Here is a 19,077-nt window from a genome sequence, read left to right as displayed (position 1 = left end):
TTTAGAGGAAGTAAAGCTGCCTTTAGGGATCAACTTGCTACCTATCTTTGAGGTGAAGCGATCCGCCTTTAGGACTTTGTAAACCCTTCTTTGGGAAGGGAGTAAGAGAGTGTAAAGACCTTGCGTCCAAGGAATGTTTTAACTCTATCTCGAATGGTGACTATCTAAGGATAGATCCACCCATGAGACTGTTCTCCTATCTTTGAGGAGAAAAAGTAGCTATGTGATAGCGATACTTTTGAGTGTGGGAAGCGTTGGATGCCCCCCTTCTTTTTTAGACTGGAATATTTATATTGCTGCAAGAAAATACTGAAAAAGAATATGGACAATAGAACAATCGCTTTTTATTGATAAAAGATATGTGTTATTACAGCAAGCGGGTCTCATATGTGAGCCTCATTAAAACCTTTAATAAGAAAAACCTCATGGGAAAAAAGCTTATTAAAGGAAAAAGAGTACTCAAGACCTTTGTTTACATTCTATTTTCTGGCGAAGTATTTGCGGAGGTTTTGGAGATTCCAAGTGCGTGGCAATGTATTTCCTTCCATGTCTTGAATCTTAAAGGTGGCGAACCCAATCTTGTCCACTATTCGATATGGACCTGTCCAGGTGAGCCCTAGCTTGCCCTTCCCTTCTCTAGATTGGATTTTCTCGGCCTTACGGAGCACAAGGTCTCCTACATTCAGGTCTACAAGTTTGGCGTTTTTGTCATGATAAGTTGTGATCCACTGCTTGTATGCCGCCATACGTACATATGCTTTGTCTCTCCTATCCTCCACTTGATCAAGACTTTCTTTCAATCTCTGACTGTTTTCATCCTCGCAATAGAATGCAATTCTGTCACTTGGTACCAATATCTCGACTGGGATTACAGCTTCCACACCATGAGAGAGGGCGAACGGGGTTTCGCCCGTAACCGTTCGAGGAGTAGTACGATACGCCCATAAGACGCTCGTTAACTGATCCGCCCATTTCTTATCATGCTCACCCAGTCTTTTCTTTATTCCTTTTACGATTGTCCGATTCGTGACTTCAGTCATACCATTGGATTGTGGGTAATATACGGAGGCGAACCTGTTTAGAATGCCCAATTTTTCACAGAAAGCTTTGAACTCCCCACAGTTGAATTGCGTCCCATTGTCAGTGATGATCGTGTGTGGAACTCCGTATCTTCCCACAATATTATCTTTCACGAACTCAACCATTCGTTCAGCATTGATGGAGGAAACAGCTTCAGCCTCTACCCATTTAGTGAAATGATCTACTGCCACTACTACGTACTTCCTTTGTTTACGAGTAGGAGGAAATGGTCCAATGATGTCAATTCCCCAAAGGGCAAAGGGTCGACCTTCAATGATAGTCCTCTGGAGATGTTTGGTAGTATGAGATTCATTCGCATGAATCTGACAACTATGGCAAGATTCCACCAGTTTATGTGCATCAGGTTCTGCTGTGGGCCAATAAAATCCTGCAAGCCTGGACTTCTTTAGGATGGAGGAGGATGCCTCATGGGCCCCACATGCTCCTTCGTGCAACTCCTTGAGGACCTGTTGTCCTTCTTCTGGCAAAATTCATTTTAACCAAGGATGGCTAAAAGATTTTCAATAGAGGCCATCATTGATCATGGAGAAATAGGCCGCCTTCCTTACAATCCGCCGAGCTTCCTCTTTGTCCGTAGGTAGAGCTCCATCTAATAGATACTGGCGGATGGTAGACCTCCGAGCATTTTCTACTGTTGTGAGGAGGGATACTTCCTCTGAGGTGAAGGCTGGGGCTGCTTTAACTTCGAAGGGACATTGTGGGTCCGCCCAATTTGCCTTGCTGGAAGCCATTTTAGCTAAATGATCCGCTTCAGTGTTTGATCCGCGAGGTACATGGATCAGCTCCCATTTAGTTTCTTTGACTTCAAGGTGATCCAGCAATTTTTTAACTTCGGCAACGTATTTGGCCAATACGTCATCCTTTACCTCGTAATTTTTGATCACTTGATTGACCATCAACTTGGAGTCACTATAGATCACGATCCGCTCGGGAGTGATTTCTTTCAACAGACGCAGTCCCAATATTAAGGCCTCATACTCCGCTGCATTGTTGGTTGCAATAAAATCCAACTTGGCTGCGTATCGTAGTTTTATATATTGGGGACCTGTGATTACGATGCCTATACCAGCTCCGTCTGCCGAGGAGGCTCCATCTGTATACATCGTCCATTCTTCGACTTGAGATTTAGGGAGATTCATCCCTTCTTCAGTGAATTCATTCACAAAGTCTGCCAAGACTTGACTCTTTAAGGCTGACCTACTCTCATATCGCACATCGAATTCTCCAAGGCGGATTGCCCACTCCATCAATCTCCCTGAAGTTTCCGGCTTTTGCAATACCTTCCTCATTGGTATATTTGTTCGAACTATAACAGTATGAGCCTGGAAGTAAGGCCTAAGGCGGATTGCCGTGGTGACAACAGCCAACGCCATTTTATCAAGCTTGGAATATCTGGTTTCAGCATCCTTTAATACTTTGCTCACGTAATAAATTGGATACTGCTGGCCATCCTCTTCCCTTATCATGACCGTGCAAACAGCTTTATCTGTAACCGAGACATACATGTAAAGACTCTCACCTTTCAAGGGTCGGCTCATTAAGGGCGGTTCTGTGAGAAACCGTTTGATTCCTTCAAAAGCTTTTTCACAATACTCGGTCCATTCGAACGCCTTTTGCTTCTTGATCACCTCATAAAAGGGCTGACATCTACGGGCTGAACAGGAGATAAACCTGCCCAAGGCTACGATCCGCCCGTTAAGGCGTTGCACTTCCCTGATGTTCCGTGGCGCTTGCATTTCCAGAACGGCCTTAATCTTGTCGAGATTTGGACTCACTCCTTTCTGGCTGATCATGAATCCCAAGAACTTTCCATACGTTGCACCAAAGGTACATTTTTCTGGGTTCAGTTTAATATTGTGACGTCGAAGTATGCCCAGTACCTCCCTTACGTCATCTGCATGTTTTTCCACAGTGGTACTCTTGATGATCATATCATCTACATAGACGGAGTAATTATCACCTTTGCTTTCCGCGAATATTTTGTTGATAGGTTGCTCCTGCGTTCTTTAACCCAAAGGGCATGACTTTGAAGCAATAAGTGGCTTGGTGAGTCACGAACGAGGTCTTGATTCTATCTGAAGGCTCCACTGGGATTTGGTGATAACTCGACTTTACGTCTGTGAAGGAGTACATGGCGTGTCCTGTGGTTCCATCTACGAGGATATCAATACACGGCAAACGATAGTTGTCTTTGGGACAAGCTTTGTTGAGATCTGTGAAGTCAATACACATGCGGTATGATCCGCCCGCTTTCTTGACTAGAACTACATTCGCCAGCCATTGTGTATAAAGTACCTCTTCAATGGCATCCGCCCGTTGGAGCTTGGTGATTTCTTCCCCAACCACCTTCTGCCTTTCAAGGCCATGGTTTCTCCGTTTTTCAGCAACCGGTACCGCATCTTTGTCGATGTTGAGTTTGTGAGTGATCACATCTGGACTAATCCCAGGGAGGATCTCATCCTTCCAGGCAAAGACATCTTCTGCTTCATGGAGAACCTTGGTGATTGCTTCCTTAATTTCTCCCTTGAGCCCCTTCGCCATCCGTACTTGCTTTTCATCCGCCATGAGGTACATTTCTGTTTCACCTAAGGCCATTGTGACGAGTTCTTCTTTGTCTTCTTCCTTTGACTGGGGGTGAAGCATTAGCGATGCCGAATATGTTTCCTGAGCCACCTTTTGACTTCCTCTGATCATTACACCTCCCTTGGCCGTGGGGATATAAAGAGTTAAGTGGCGTATGGAGATAAGGGCCGCCACCTCGGAGATAAAGGGTCGCCCAAGGATAATATTGTAGGCTAACTGGCCATCCAGGAGAATTCCAGATCGCCCTTCCAGACTTGATCTTCGTCAGCTAATTCACAGTCTAATGTTACCTGGCCTTTTGTACGAATGGTGTGTCCTGTCACTCCCAGGATGTCCACTACAGTGGTTTCCACCTGGATTGGATCTATCATTAGTTTGGCAAATGCTCCCCTTGTGATGACATTGCACGAACTCCCCGTATCGATCATCACTCTTTTCATCTCCCAGCCATCCACCATTAAAGTAATAACCAAGGCATCCGTATGAGGAGAGATCTCTGGGCTAACATCTGTAAAAGGGCGATTAAGTAATGCCCTGTCAAGAGCAGTGGTCTTTGCCTTTTTCAGTACAGGTTGGTACCCAGGTCCGCCTGCTATGACATTGATGGTACCTTTTCCTTTCTTCTTCGGATCATCCCTGGATCCATCCTTCTTAGCATCATTTTGGACGAACCGATCCAATTTGCCTCTCTCAATGAGACGTTCAATTTCTCTGGCCAACTCCCAACATGCATCTGTGTCGTGGCCATTTTTCCTGTGGTATTTGCAATAATTTTTGGGATTTTTACCAGTGTTGGTGTACTCCCCCCCTTTTGGTTCGGGGTATGAAATGCTCCGCTTATGCTGACTGTTCTCGATCCATATGAGCACTTCACTTTTAGAGGCATTGAGTGGCGTAAATGATGAAACAAATGCCGATTTGTTCTTAGAGCCTCTTCGCCGACCTCTAGAGGATGAATCTTGGTACTTATCTTTCTCCTTCTCCTGACGGCGAGATTCGCCTTTATCTTTTTTGAGCGGAGAAACTGATTCTCAGCGAATATCATCCACCTCCATGAAGTCTTTGCAGCATTCCATCAATTCTGCCATGCTGCTGGGCTTCTTTCGAATTAGATCCTCCTGCAAACTCTTACATGTTGTGTTCTTTACCAGGGATTCCACTGCCATGGAGATATCCACATCAACAATTTGTATACACAATTTGTTAAAATTGTTTACATACTCTCGAAGGGATTCATTCGTCTTCTGCTTTAATTCAAAAAGCTTCCGTGACTTGACCATTGGGGGGATACATCCGGCGAATTTAGCACAAAACTCTCTGCTTAGTTGATCCCACTTTCTATCGTTCCAGGAGGTAAAGATTGGAACCAGTCATAAGCGGGACCTCCTAAGGTGGTGATAAACATCTTGCATAGCACTGGGTCCGTTGCACGGTTAAGGCGAAGCAGTATTCGATATTTTCTGGCATGGGCCTCTGGGTTGTCAGCACCCGTGTATATTGGGAGATTAGGTACTTTTAAAATGCCTATCCGTTTCCTCCGCTTCGATCCAGGCCGTAAAGGGCGAATCACGATTGGCGAATGGATTATGTCGAGCATCCTCCTCATTCATGCGGAGCACCGCAGCTTGAACTCTATCATCAAAATTCTCCGGACCCGCCCTTGGACATCCTCTCCGTGGAGATCTACTTGGAGAAGATGAAGAGCTGGATCTAGAAGACGGATCCGAGGGCGAATGTCCTCCTCCGCTTCCACGTCTGCCGCCACCTCCACCTCCACCTCCTCCATGTCCGCCCGGAGGAGCTTGACCGTTACCCCCTCCATGGCCTCCTGAGGGAAGGTGCCTATCATCCCCTTGGCGTGGTGGTGGTGGCCTATCCGAACGTGGTATCTCTACTGGCCTTTTGCTCTGTCTACGTCCAGTAGATGGGGGTGATCTACCCTTGCGGGAGGATCTTGGTTTCCGAGGCGAAGGTGATTCGGACCGCCTACTTTTCTCTTTTTTACGCTTTTTGTGCCTTCGCCCTTTTAATCCACCCAGGGAGAGATTCGACCGTGGCCGCCTTAGGACACTTGATCCGCCTAGATTTATCCCCTGGTTTACAGACCCGCCAGGAAGAGATTGATCATTCCTTTGACTTCCTCCTGCGCCAGCAGGGAATAATTCCCGATTGAGCGGTCGATCCCCAATCGCTGTCGTGGAGGTTACCATGGAATCTGTATTATGAGCTTGGAGAAATGAAGAATTGAGGGCGTTTGATCCTATAGTTGCATGGGGCCATGAAGATATCGTAGACGTGGGCGTCATGCTCCAAAACGGAGGAATGATCATGACTGACCGTAGGTGATTACCCATCTCCAGGCCAAACTCCCTTCCTATTGCTTCTGCACACATGTTGATGAATGCGTCTGGTGTCACACTACCTTCAGTTTGTGTTGTGGGAGCATTTGAATCAGCGCGACCAGCACTAGTTACAGGTTGGCTCGATGGTGTTACTAATGGTGTTTCTTCCCCCAATGTGGGGTTTGGTTCTCCAGTTGCCATGTTCTTTTAAAGTGAACGAAAAACCCTTTATTTCATTAAGGATTCCACGCTCACCGCACCAATTGATGACTTGTGGAGAAATTCTGAACAGCTTCCGTCCCTGTGGGGGCATCATTGGGTTCGACCGGGGGAAGCTCCAATGCCAAAGTCAGTAAGGATGAACAAGAGTGCAAACTGAATTGACAAAGGGTAAAATGAATGTGTACCTTGATAGCCTGAGACATAGGCTATATATAGTCATGAAGTTTCGGTAACTAGAAAGTCTCCATTAATGTCTCATTAATGGCGGTTACAGGTTACTCTTAAGTTGGCGGTTAGCTAATTGATAGCTCATTAATGGCCTTTATTGCTAGATCGGCCTAGCCGTTCTAATGGCGGATTGAGTGTTTATGGAGATCCGCCTCATAGGTTCGCCCGCGAGTCTCTTTTGGTGAGTCCTTGGAGATTCGCCTCATAGATTCGCCGGATACCTTTGTTTCCATACGCCATGGTATTCTCGTATTAGGTAACCAACATGTAGCGTTCTTCAGGCGAATATCCCTTTTGATCCCTGGGATAATATCACGATATTATCACTAACCTTAACCTTTTTGTTGAAGGCTCGGGCCATCCTCCTCTGATATAGCTGTACATGGTAGAGGGCCTCCATCGTTTTCTCATCGACCAATGCCAACTGCTCATACCGCTTCTTCACCCATTCCGCTTCGGGAATCTCTGCTTCTACCGCGATTCTCAGCGATCGCTTTTCAATCTCGATTGGCAGAACTGCTTCTGCCCCATAAACTAAGGAGAATGGCGTAGCCCCAGTAGATGCTCTAACAGTCGTGCGATAGGCCCACAAAGCAAGTGGAATCTGCTCATGCCAATTCCGGTGCGACTCCACTGTCTTAACGAGAATCCTTTTAAGGTTCTTATTAGCCGCCTCCACTGCCCCATTAGCTTGCGAACGGTACGGAAAAGATCTATGATGCTCGATACCGTACTCCTGGAAAAGAATTTTTACTTCTCCTTGAAACTGGACCCTATTGTCCGTGATCATGTGATGAGGCACCCCGAACCTGGTGATTAGATGCTTTTCAATAAACTTCCTCATCTGCTTTGATCCCAACTTGCTAAACGATTCTGCCTCTACCCACTTGGTGAAGTAATCAATGGCAACGACAATGAATTTGTGCCCATTTGATGCATTAGGCCTCACTTCTCCGATGATATCAATGCCCTAAGCTGCGAACGACCAAACGGGTGCCAACACGTGCAGTTCCATAGCCGGCAAGTGATTATAATCTCCATGGATTTGACGATCATGGCATTTCTTCGCATATTCATTGCAATCTCTTTCCATGGTGAGCCAATAGAAGCCTTGCCTTATGATTTTCTTTGCCAACACTGCTCCTCCCATATGGGCTCCACAAATTCCCGAGTGCACTGACTCCATCGCTTCACGGGCTTCTCCCTCGTCTAAACATCTCAATTGTAACCCATCGGTGTGCCTTTTGTAAAGCAGATCGTTGTGGATGACAAATTGCTGAGCTAACCTTCTGATCACAGCCTGATTTCTAAGTTCTGATTCTGCCGGGTAAGTCCCATTTTTCATGAAATTCACAATGTCGAAGTACCAAGGCTTCTCGTCAACTCCTAACAACATTACATTTGATAGCACGGTTTGTGGGACCTTTTTAGCACCAAAGGCTTTGAGGCAAGGTTCCGAGGATTATCCCATACTGACACTAATGTGGCCAAAGCATCCGCCGCTTGGTTCTGCGCTCGAGGAATATGATAAAAGCGACACTCACCAAACCTCTGTGCTAACCCCCCTAGCTGATCTAGGTACGGGCGCAATCTCTCTTCTCTTACTTCCCAGTTTCCCTGTGCCTGTTCGATAATCAGTTTTGAGTCGCCCCAGATTTCAACATATGATGCTCCCAGCGCTGCTAACGACTCTAACCCGTAGATGCACGCTTCGTACTCGGCCATATTATTGGTGAGAGGGAAGGATAACTTCTTCGCCATAGGGATCCTTTCTCCTTCTGGTGAGATAAGTAGCACTCCTACCCCAGCTCCATTCGAGTTAACAGCTCCGTCTAAGAACATTTTCCACGATATAACTTCTATTGCGTTCAAATGCTCATCGGGGAAATCATAAGTATCTCCTCCTCTTCCGCATTTAGAGGCTGATTGGCCAGAAATTCCGCTACGGCTCTCCCCTTAATAACCTTTTTTGTTACATATTCGATGTCGAATTAGGACAAGAGCAACAACCATCGGGCTAGCTTCCCTGTTAGAGACAGAGTCCGGTACAGATACTTCACGGGATCCATCCGGGAAATAATGATTACTTTGTAAGATTGAAAATAGTGCCGCAGCTTCTTTGTTAGCCATACCACTGCCATGCATGTCTTTTCGATCATGTTATACTTAAGTTCGTATTCCAGGAACTTCTTACTCAGATAATACACCGCGTGCTCCACACCGGTGTCCCTTTCCTGGGCCAGCATTGCCCCAATTGATCGCTCCTCGATCGCTACATAGAGGAGAAGCGGTTTTCTGAGTTTAGGCAGTCTCAAAACCGGTGGATTAGACAAATAATTCCGGACACTCTCCAATGCTTGCTGGCACTTATCATTCCAAACCGTGGGTTGATCTTTCCATAGCAGCTTAAAGACCGGCTCGCAGATCGTAGTGAGTCGTGCTATGAACCGACTGGTATACTGAACCTGCCCCAGGAATCCTCTTACTTCTTTCTCATTCTTTGGTGCTGGCATTTCCTGTATGGCCTTCACTTTATCGGGATCCACCTCAATCCCCTTGTTACTGATTATGTAGCCTAAGATTTTCCCCGATGAAACACCAAAGAAGCACTTCTTCGTGTTCAATCTCAGCTTGAATTCTGCAATTCGGGCCAAAAACTTCTCAAGTGCGGCGAAATGCCCCTCTCTCGTCTCCGATTTGACCATCATGTCGTCCACATAGATTTCCACCTCTTTGTGTATCATGTCGTGGAACAGTGCCGTAGCCATCCGTTGATAAGTTGCCCCAGCATTTTTCAAACCAAATGGCATTACTCTATAGCAGTACGTCCCCCACTCAGTGGTTCACGAGGTCTTTGCTTTGTGCTTCTCGGCCATCTGAACTTGCATGTAGCCCATGAAACCATCCACGTTTGGGTGTAAGACGCTGGATGCTGTACTGTCAATCAATACATCGATGTGAGGCAACGCAAACTCATCTTTGGGGCAAGCCTTGTTGAGATCTCTATAATCGACGCACTTTCTCACTTTACCGTCTTTCTTCGTGATTGGCACTACATTGGCGACCCATGGAGGGTAGTCGATTACTTCGATAAAACCTGCCTCTAATTGTTTCTTCACTTCCTCTCTGATCTTATCTGCCCATTCCGGCCTTATGCGTCGGAGTTTCTGTTTCACACGCTTAGCATCGGGGTATGTCGGAATAAAGTGAGTTACGATTGATTGATCGATCCCCGGCATGTCTTCGTACGTCCAAGAAAACACTATTTCGTATTTTTTAATTATTCTCTCAAATTCTTTTCTCTCTTCAATAGTTAATTCTTGAGCCATTTGTATAAGTTTAGGATTTTCATCCGTGCCAAGATTGAAAGTTGACATTTCTATTGTATTGATTTCAAATGTAGGCATGTTATATGAATGAGAATGCATGGAATGATCAGAATCAACATCAAGCAAGTAAGCAAAATCAGAATTCATTTCATTGATAGTTTTGGCGAGTACATCGTCAGATTCAAACAAAGTAGTAATATAGTTGTCATCATCGAGGTTCTCGAGGTTCTCATGAGCCTTGGAGGGTCTTGGTTCATCCACCGCTCCCACGGTTGCCTATGCGGTGATAACTCGCTCCTCAGCATTCAGGTCTAGCATCATGATCTCCTCTATGAAGCAGTTTGTCTTTCCTTTGCTCCAGTTGGTAACATCATTGAAGATCTCAAATCCTAGCAGGATCTTTCCTTCGGCCACTCGGTCCGACCTCATCATAACAACAATTTCCGGCTCTTCATCAGACTCTTCCCAGATATTGATTGGAGCTCTCTGATTGATACCTTCCTCGTCCGAGAAACTTCCCCAAATATCCACGACCATCAGATCCATCATGTGAGGGACGTTCGGATTTACATAGGAAGGGTCCGACGATCCATACCGAGCCCAGCCTATCAATTCATTATAATCTTTCAAAAACATCATGCTCAACCTCTTTGCCATAAGTGGAATAGCCCCCTTTCGAATGCACATAAGTTGCTCTTGATCGCTCAAAGCGACATGACATGAGGCATACTTGAACCTCCATCTTCTTGCGTAATCCATGAATGCTTCCTCGGGAAACTGCTTGATCCTTTCTAAATCCTCCAACGACCCTATCCACGGAATGCATGTCTCATATCTCCATACAAAGGCCTCCATGAGGGATCCCTAATCCCCTTTTGTCTTCCCCGAGAGCATTCGGTGCCACATCAAAGCTTCCCCTGTGAGTGTCTTTGGAAAATGTTGAATCAACTCACTATGATAGAGTCCTGCGTCATGCATGTGGGCGCGGAAATAGTTTATATGATCGATGGGGTTCTCATCTCCCTTGTACTTAACCATAGTTAATACCGCCTTAGGTGTCTCCTCATCGGGTGACTCAGACATTTCCTCCGGATGTTCCCATGCGGTGTATTTCTTGATGAATCTCTTAGTCATTTCAGCCCAATTCACCTTAACATTCATCGAAAGAGACATATACCACACCAGTGATTCTCCTGCCAACGAGTTGCAAAACAAACTCGTAATTTCCTCCTCTTCGAAGCCCAGGGGACCCATAGCGGACAGGTAAAAATGCAAGTGCTCCATGGGGTCTTTGCTTTCATTATAATTGCTGACAGTTGGCAACGGGCGTTTGATAGGCCCAATTTGCATCGCGCTATGTTTCACCACCTGTGCTTTGGCTTTTCTATACCTCATCAAAAACAAGCTTGACATCAGTGACCAATCATGCTTAGTCGATTCAGATAGCAACTGAAACCACCTCAAAGGTTCACCCACTAGCGATAGATAGAACCACGGAGCAACATCTTCCACCTCATATGGCTCTCTAAACATGGCGCACACATACCCGGACAAATGGGCTTCGTGATCTTCTGCCCCACTGAATAAACTTAACACAAGCCTGACCCTCTGAGATGACACTTCTTCGGATTTTCCTTCGTCATTTATCACTTCCTGTGTTAGTCCTTCTCCTAAGACGGATACATGCAATCCACTTCCCACATTTATCTTTTCATCGGAGTCCAATAGCTCCTCTTCATCCTCCCCGAAGGGTCCTACTATCAAGTTTCCTCCTAGCCCAAGTCCAATCATGCTTACCCTATAGTTAGGCAAGGGATTAAGCCTAGTGGAAGGGTTTGCTGATGATGGATCGACTATCTTCTTCTCCTCAATCAAATCCTGAATCTCATGCTTTAGCCTCTCATAATTTTCAATGGTGTGCCCATAGTTACTATGGAACTCGCAATACCCATTGGTTATCATCCGGGGTGTGGGTCCTGTCTTGTTCTTGGGAGTAAGAGCTTTCAGTAACTCCTTTTTCTGCAATCGTTCGAAAACTTTTGCATAAGTCTGATCAAACTGGGTGAACTGCCTTTTCTTGATAGCATTGAGTTCAAGCGCCTTTACTGCGGCAGGTTCTATATTAGTACTTGGCCTTCCGGCACTATACCCCGACTTCGTCCATTTAGTATAAGCTCTTTTCGGCTCTCCATCCCCCTCAACTGTCAAAGCGTAGCTATACATCTGATTAAAATCGGTGAAAGGCATACACCGCAGCTCATTCCTAACATATGGCAAAGTATTGCCAATTACCACCCGGATCTGATCCTGCTCCGACGGCTTTTATTTCATAACTGCTGCCTTAGCTCTCCACCTACTCACAAAGTCGAACAAGGACTCCCCGACCTGCTGCTTGGTGCTCTCTAGCTCCCTCAAAGTAACCTCAAACATAGCGTTGAAGCTATATTGGATGATGAATTCCTTCGCCAGTTCTTTCCAATCTCTCTTTGTTCCCAGCGGCAATGCCTGAAACCATACGAGGGCAGCTCCTTCTAGATAAACATTGAACAGCCTTAGGATCTGTTCCTCAGTCAGAATTATGTGCTTCATTACTGCCACGTATTGGTTCACATGGGCGATAGGATCCCCAGTTCCATCAAACTTCTTCATGTCAGGGAGTCCGAACTCCACGCGGGTCGTACACTTCCTGTGTGATGGGTGGCTTCCATTCCTCTCCATTTGATTTCTCTCTCCCAAATTGCTTGTTATGCAATCCTGATAGTCACCTCCAAAATGGGAACCGGTGTTCACAATGTTCCTAGCTAGTTTACTACCACTTTTGTTACCCTTCATCGTAAGCTCAGCCAGCTGGACCGACATTGCCGCTAGTTGACCGTTAATGTTGTTCACAGAATTCTCCAATTCAGCCACTTTTTCATTAGTCGCAGACATACTGACCGAAGACTGAGCGGACTCGGACGAAGATGATTCAGAAGCCACAACTGCCGACTGCGATGGTTCGGAACTGACAATCTGTAATTGGTCGAACTGTCTGACTAGCCGACTACTCTCACGGAACCACAACCTCTTAATGATGACGTCTGCGCGAACGGTATCCATTAGTATGTATGCATGATTTTATATGCATGATTCGTGGTGTGTGCGTTTATTTATTTACGGATATATAAGATAAGAAGAACAAACGTCAGTCTAATTACACGTATCACAACATCTCTCTTCCACCCTTATTCCTCCGCACACTCGATGGTCCAAGTCTCTTTCCTAGGATTTTGGTTTGGGGCTCATATTGCAGTCCAGGGGACGCGTGATGTCGTCGATTATTGCGGAAAAATAAATCATTCAGCAGACAATACAATTCGTTTTGACGTATCAACATTTAGTGACTAAGATATCGACCAAATGGGATTGTCCTTTTGAATAACTCGTCTTTTGTTATTTCGCGAGATGCATTAGTTCGGGTTTTGACACCCTTTGAGCGCATCTCGGATTTTAGACGTGGTACGAGTTATTCTTTCAGTTCAATCGTTCGTTATTGACAATGACTCGTTCCCTTTTATTCGCGTGGGTTTGTGTCTCGATTTTTGGATTACGATGGGATCTTTTGGATCTATCGAGAGACGTAACCACGTGTTTGTTTAGTAATGATATCACTTTTGGATTTTATTTTAGGGAACAGACCTATTGCGTAACGTGTTTGTTTTTAGCGTCAAGAATCCGCTTGCTCGTTTTGGCTACGTGAAAAAGACGGCGAGTCTTATTCGAGCGCACGATAATCTTTCGGCTAATAACAACTCTTTATTTCTTCCAATTTACGGGATATATCATCCTAGCGTGGTTATAGAAAATCAACGTTTCGCTTAATCGCATGCTTATTCAAAGCAGAGATATTACCGTTTTTTTCATTTAGGCACGAGTTAAGCAAACACGCAGATCGGGCCATATTTCTTGTAGTTTTGGTAACGGTCGAAATGATCGAGCCATTAGTCAAACCCACAGTCTCGTCCATACGGTGCAATCATGCGGTTTAGCTCAATTCGGCTTCGTGATTTTAAGCGGCGTATACACCAGTTCGAGGCACGTATTTAACGATATTGGTTCATTTTCTTTAACTAGTCTTGGGATCGACATATATCGTAGATACGGAATGATTTTGGTCGTTTTTATTTTTTATTTTCCTTTTTCTTAGTCACTTTTGCGGATACGTCTATTTCTCTTTAGAACAACACAATGTATAACGTAAGAGCCCGTTTTTTATTCGGAAGGGACGGGTCATGTTTATGAAACTCTTTACGTTACAACGGGGTCGTTCAAAACAGAAATGTTCTTCGTCTTCATTTTTTCATAATATCGCATTATCCCAACGTATTTAAAGAATGTGAATAACGACTATCGTTAATATAGTCTTTTGAATCGAGACATAACTATCCTTAATACCAAACCGACTTGTACTAATACGTGCTTACGTCACAATGTATTTCCTGAACATGTGCCTACTTCGGGACACGGAAAGGGACCAGGCGGGTCGCACAAGTTCATTCATACGAGATGACTAAGTCGTCTTTAGTTCAAATCGTTTCGGTGTTTTGGGGTAGTTTATATATCGGTTTAAGAGTATATATTAATGTATCGTTTTATTTTCTTTACATATTTTAGGATTAGACACGTATCATGGCAATTTGAAAACACGAATTGATTCATTTATCACATCAAAAATAGTAAAGGGTAATCTTATGGCAACTTCTAAGGCTACTATATGCTGACACGGCTGATTGCGGGACCTCACAGGACCGCACAAATTCGCCCCTAACGAATGGATGGGGACCCTTTGGCGCCTTACTGTAAGGGGGAACTTACACTAGCCTCTTTCGATCGACGAATGGACTCTCGCTAGAGGTTTCGCGGAAATTACCCAAAAGGTTTGCAATAATGCTTATGAATGCATACGAAAAGAAATAATACGATCTGTCCCCGTTAAGGGCTTAATACACGCCTTTCGGAATCAAATTTCTCGCTTCCCCAGCAGAGTAGCCACTTGTAGTTGCCGCGGCCTCGCCCGGGCGGACCGGGGGGTGGACACCGTTGACGACAGATGCGGTGATTGGCATCGAAAGCAACCAATCGCGGAATCAAGCTGCTCAGCAGGGCCGGAGCTCGGAGTATGGAAGAGTCGCCACCCACGAATGGGAAATGAACACCGATCCCTTGCGGGAGACCGGTGAGGGTTCCGGAAACTTAGGTACGAGCCGAGAAGGCTAGCTCCTTTCCGGAGAAAGGCTACTAGGCACCCCGACATCGCCCGGTTATGAACCACCGGCCTCCTACTTAGCATGTTAGGCGCTAACGGACAATCGCATATTTCTTTAAGTTTAAAATTCATTTGAAACCTTTTCTTTCTCGTTTTGCAAACCGTTTTGAGCATATATTATTGAAAGCCATATTAGTAAAGAATCACTCATTTACATGAATTTAGAGTATATGGAAGAAAGTGGGAGATAGAAGGAAGAATTAATTTATTTACAACGTGATTTATGCTTTGTATTATACATTAAATCTACACTAATCTCACTCTCCGAAAACGAGTTTATTTACATGATTCGTACCTTAATCGCCGTTGGAACGATTTAAGTACGTTTCAAAACCCCGTTAATTTTCATGATGTTCACTCGAATTGCCGTTGGAACGACTCGAGCGTGTGAAAACGTTGAACAAAAAGTTTTAACCAAAAACGTGATTAAGCATACATGTCCATTTATTTTTGTACAAAACTGTTTAGTTGAGAAAACGATTCAAAACCCTATTATTTATAAGGAAAACGATTTTAATTACAAGGTTCGCTTAATCCGTCGTTGGAACAAATTAAGGTTTTAAAACGTGATGTTTTTAAGAAGTGGCTTAAAAAAGATAAAGAATTAACAACCTTTTATTTACATTTTTGGAATATCTAAAAACCCTTAATTTAAATAACCAAATTGAAATCTTTTTTTTGTAATTTAATTTTTCCCTTTTTCATTCAAATTAATCCTCACTTGAACAAAATTACAATAATGAACAATTTAAATCCAAAAACCCACACCAACCCAATATATCTAAAATATATGCAAAAAATACCAAAGAGAAAAGAATGAATATATGTATATATACATATACATATATGTTTTGGTAAAAATGGTAATTATACCTATAGATTGAAAATGAGGTAAAAACATAATATACATTATAGCTTTTGACATGTACTAATAAAAAGGAAAATAATACTAAATATAGTACACCTTTTATTCTAATTAAAAAAAACATGTAAAGATAATGAACAAGGTTCATAAATGAAAAATAACATTTAAACCAAAATAGTTCTTCTTACATAATAAATATATAGGAAACAACTCACCCAAAATGTACATTAAATATGGATAATAGAAAATACTACTTGATAACCCAAAAACATCACTTAATTAATTATCCCAAATGGGCCAAGCACATAATCCACAAAAATAATAATTAGATATAGCTTAAATAAGCTTAAAGAAAACCCATATGTGCATATATTTATTTTTACAAAGTTAAATTAACATAAATAATACCCAAACATAAAATAAGTAAATATATAATAAATAATTATTACTTATATACCCCCAAAATAATTTTAATAAAATAATTACATAATTATATATATATATATATATATATATATATATATATATATATATAAGGGACCAAATATCCAAAAGTTAAGAAAATGGGCTTAAAAGAGCATTTTTTAAAATTCCAGCAGATTTACCGACGGAAAATCCGTCGGTAAACTGCATTTAGTGACAGAAACCGAAGAATTACAGAACAGCTCCTATATTTTCCAGATTTGATGAAAAACATTAGATCTACTCTATTTCATCATTTTAGCCCCCAAACTATCCCAAATCGGGTCATGGTTTGTAACGGAGGATTCTAAAACAACGTTTTGTTGAAAATAATGGTTCAAAACGTTTATAAACCCACGGATCTACGACGTTTGGATCCCGAACTACCCTTGAATCGGGTCACGGTTCGTATTGGGATTTGAAACGAAGTTTTATTTCAAAATCAAAACCAAATACTTATTCAAGTGCAAAATGAAAAATTAATTTAACAAATCTAAACAATAAAAGTGCAAAAACAAATAAATAAATAAATAAATAGATCTAAACAACAAAAAATGAAATAAAGATTAAACGGGTCCAGTTCCTCGGATTATTACCTCTCAATCGGTAATGGGAATGCCAAATCAAGTCGATTGATTGTGTTTTGAGTCAGTTTTTTATGTTTTTGGGAGAATTCGGGTCTCGTTGAATTTTTCCAGGGGTTCGGATCCGATTTTTTTCCTCCTGATATCTTGGGACTCCATCCTATTTATAGGCATATGGAGCCCCAACTTAATTTCTTTTTGGCTCCAAGCTAACTTGGAGCCAAATGTAAGCTAGATGAGTTTAGGAAATTTCATGGAAATTTCCTAATCATCATTAGCTTTATTATTATGATTATTATTAATTTTTTTTTTTTTTTTTTAAAAAAAAAAAAAACTAAATGTAGAATGCACTTGGCATTGGCCAAGTGCAGCAAAGTGCACTTGGCCGAATGCCAAATGCTATGGGGCTGGGCCTGGGCGGCCCAGCCCCCGTCACGGGCCGTCAAACGGCCCGTGACGTAAATAGCGGCCCCTGACGGGGCCGCGTATATATATATATATTAAAAAACTAAAAATAAATATTTAAATAAATAAAATACACCTAAAAATCAACCAAAATCCAAAAATGATTTTTATCAAAAATGGTTTTCATCAAAACCGATTTTATAAAATTAGCTTTTATAAAATCGATCTCTTTACAAAACTAATTTTTTATTGTTCGAATTCTAAAACAAAACCTCTATCGACCCGAAATACTCCGAATTTGGCGAAATGATTTAAGATTTCATTTTTGCCCGTCATCTCGATTCGATTTCCGAATTCGATCAAACCGGTCTCTACGGTTCCTTTGAACAACGTTTTTTATTTATTATTTTTATTGACTCATCATTTATTTCAATCGACTGATTTGGATCCCTTTTTATAATTTTTCTTCATCGGTCCTCCGACCCCGGTGTCTATAGTTGCCCCTACTTTTTTATTTTTTACAGTGACGTGTGTGCTTTTTGAAAAAAAAACTTTTTCTAGAATACAACACATGCAATGCGAAATATATTAAAGTAAAAGACACATATAGAGTGGGAGGAGGACTCCCTGAATACCTGATCTTCACGTTGTATGCCTCCACATCGACTGCAAGCGTAGATCTCCCAGCGCGGTTCCTCGTTCCCGGTCTTCAAATCGACCATCCAACCCTAGCCTATACATCGACCGCAGGTATATAGCTCTTTCTAACGACCCTAGTCTAAAAAATCGACCGCAAGTAAATTGCTCTTTCTAGCGACCCTAGTCTAAATCGACCGCAGGTATGTAGCTCTTTCTAGCGACCCTAGTCTTTATCTCGACCGCAGGTATGTAGCTCTTTCTAGGGACCCTAGTCTTTACATCGACCGCAGGTATGTAGCTCTTTCTAGCGACCCTAGTCTTTATCTCGACCGCATGTACTCTTTCGTTTTGCATATATCGAAATCCATTGTTCGACCCTAATCTCTACATCGATCACAGGCGTTTTCTTGTATTGTAGATCTCCAAATCGAACATCCGACCCTAATCTATACATCGATCGCAGGCGTCCTTTCGTTTGCATATCTCCAAATCAACCGTTCGACCTTAATCTATACATCGATCGCAGGCGTCCTTTCGTTTTGCATATCTCAAAATCAACCGTTCGACCCTAATCTCTACATCGATTGCAGGCGTCCTTTGTTGATGATAGCTGGGCTTTATCACTCGTCCGAGAGTTTTTGACTGCAGTCGATTTGATATTTGGGCTTTACCACTCGTCCGAGAGTTTTTGACCGCAGTCCTTTGTTATTTGGGCTTATCACTCGTCTGAGAGTTTTTTTTTACCGCAGTCGCTTTGATATTTGGGCTTTATCACTCGTCTAAGAGTTTTTTTTACCGCAGTCGCTTTGATATTTGGGCTTTATCACTCGTCCGAGAGTTTTTGACCGCAGTCGCTTTGATATTTGGGCTTTATCACTCGTCCGAGAGTTTTTTTTTTACCGCAGTCGCTTTGATATTTGGGCTTTATCACTCGTCCGGGAGTTTGGAGTTTGGACTTGGGACCTCGTCCTAGAGGTTTCGACCGCAGTCACTTCCTGGTAAAATCGTTTGA

This window comes from Euphorbia lathyris, chromosome 3, assembly GCF_963576675.1.
Source record: "Euphorbia lathyris chromosome 3, ddEupLath1.1, whole genome shotgun sequence".
NCBI classification, from domain to species: domain Eukaryota; kingdom Viridiplantae; phylum Streptophyta; class Magnoliopsida; order Malpighiales; family Euphorbiaceae; genus Euphorbia; species Euphorbia lathyris.
Note: the sequence above shows the minus strand (reverse complement) of the source record.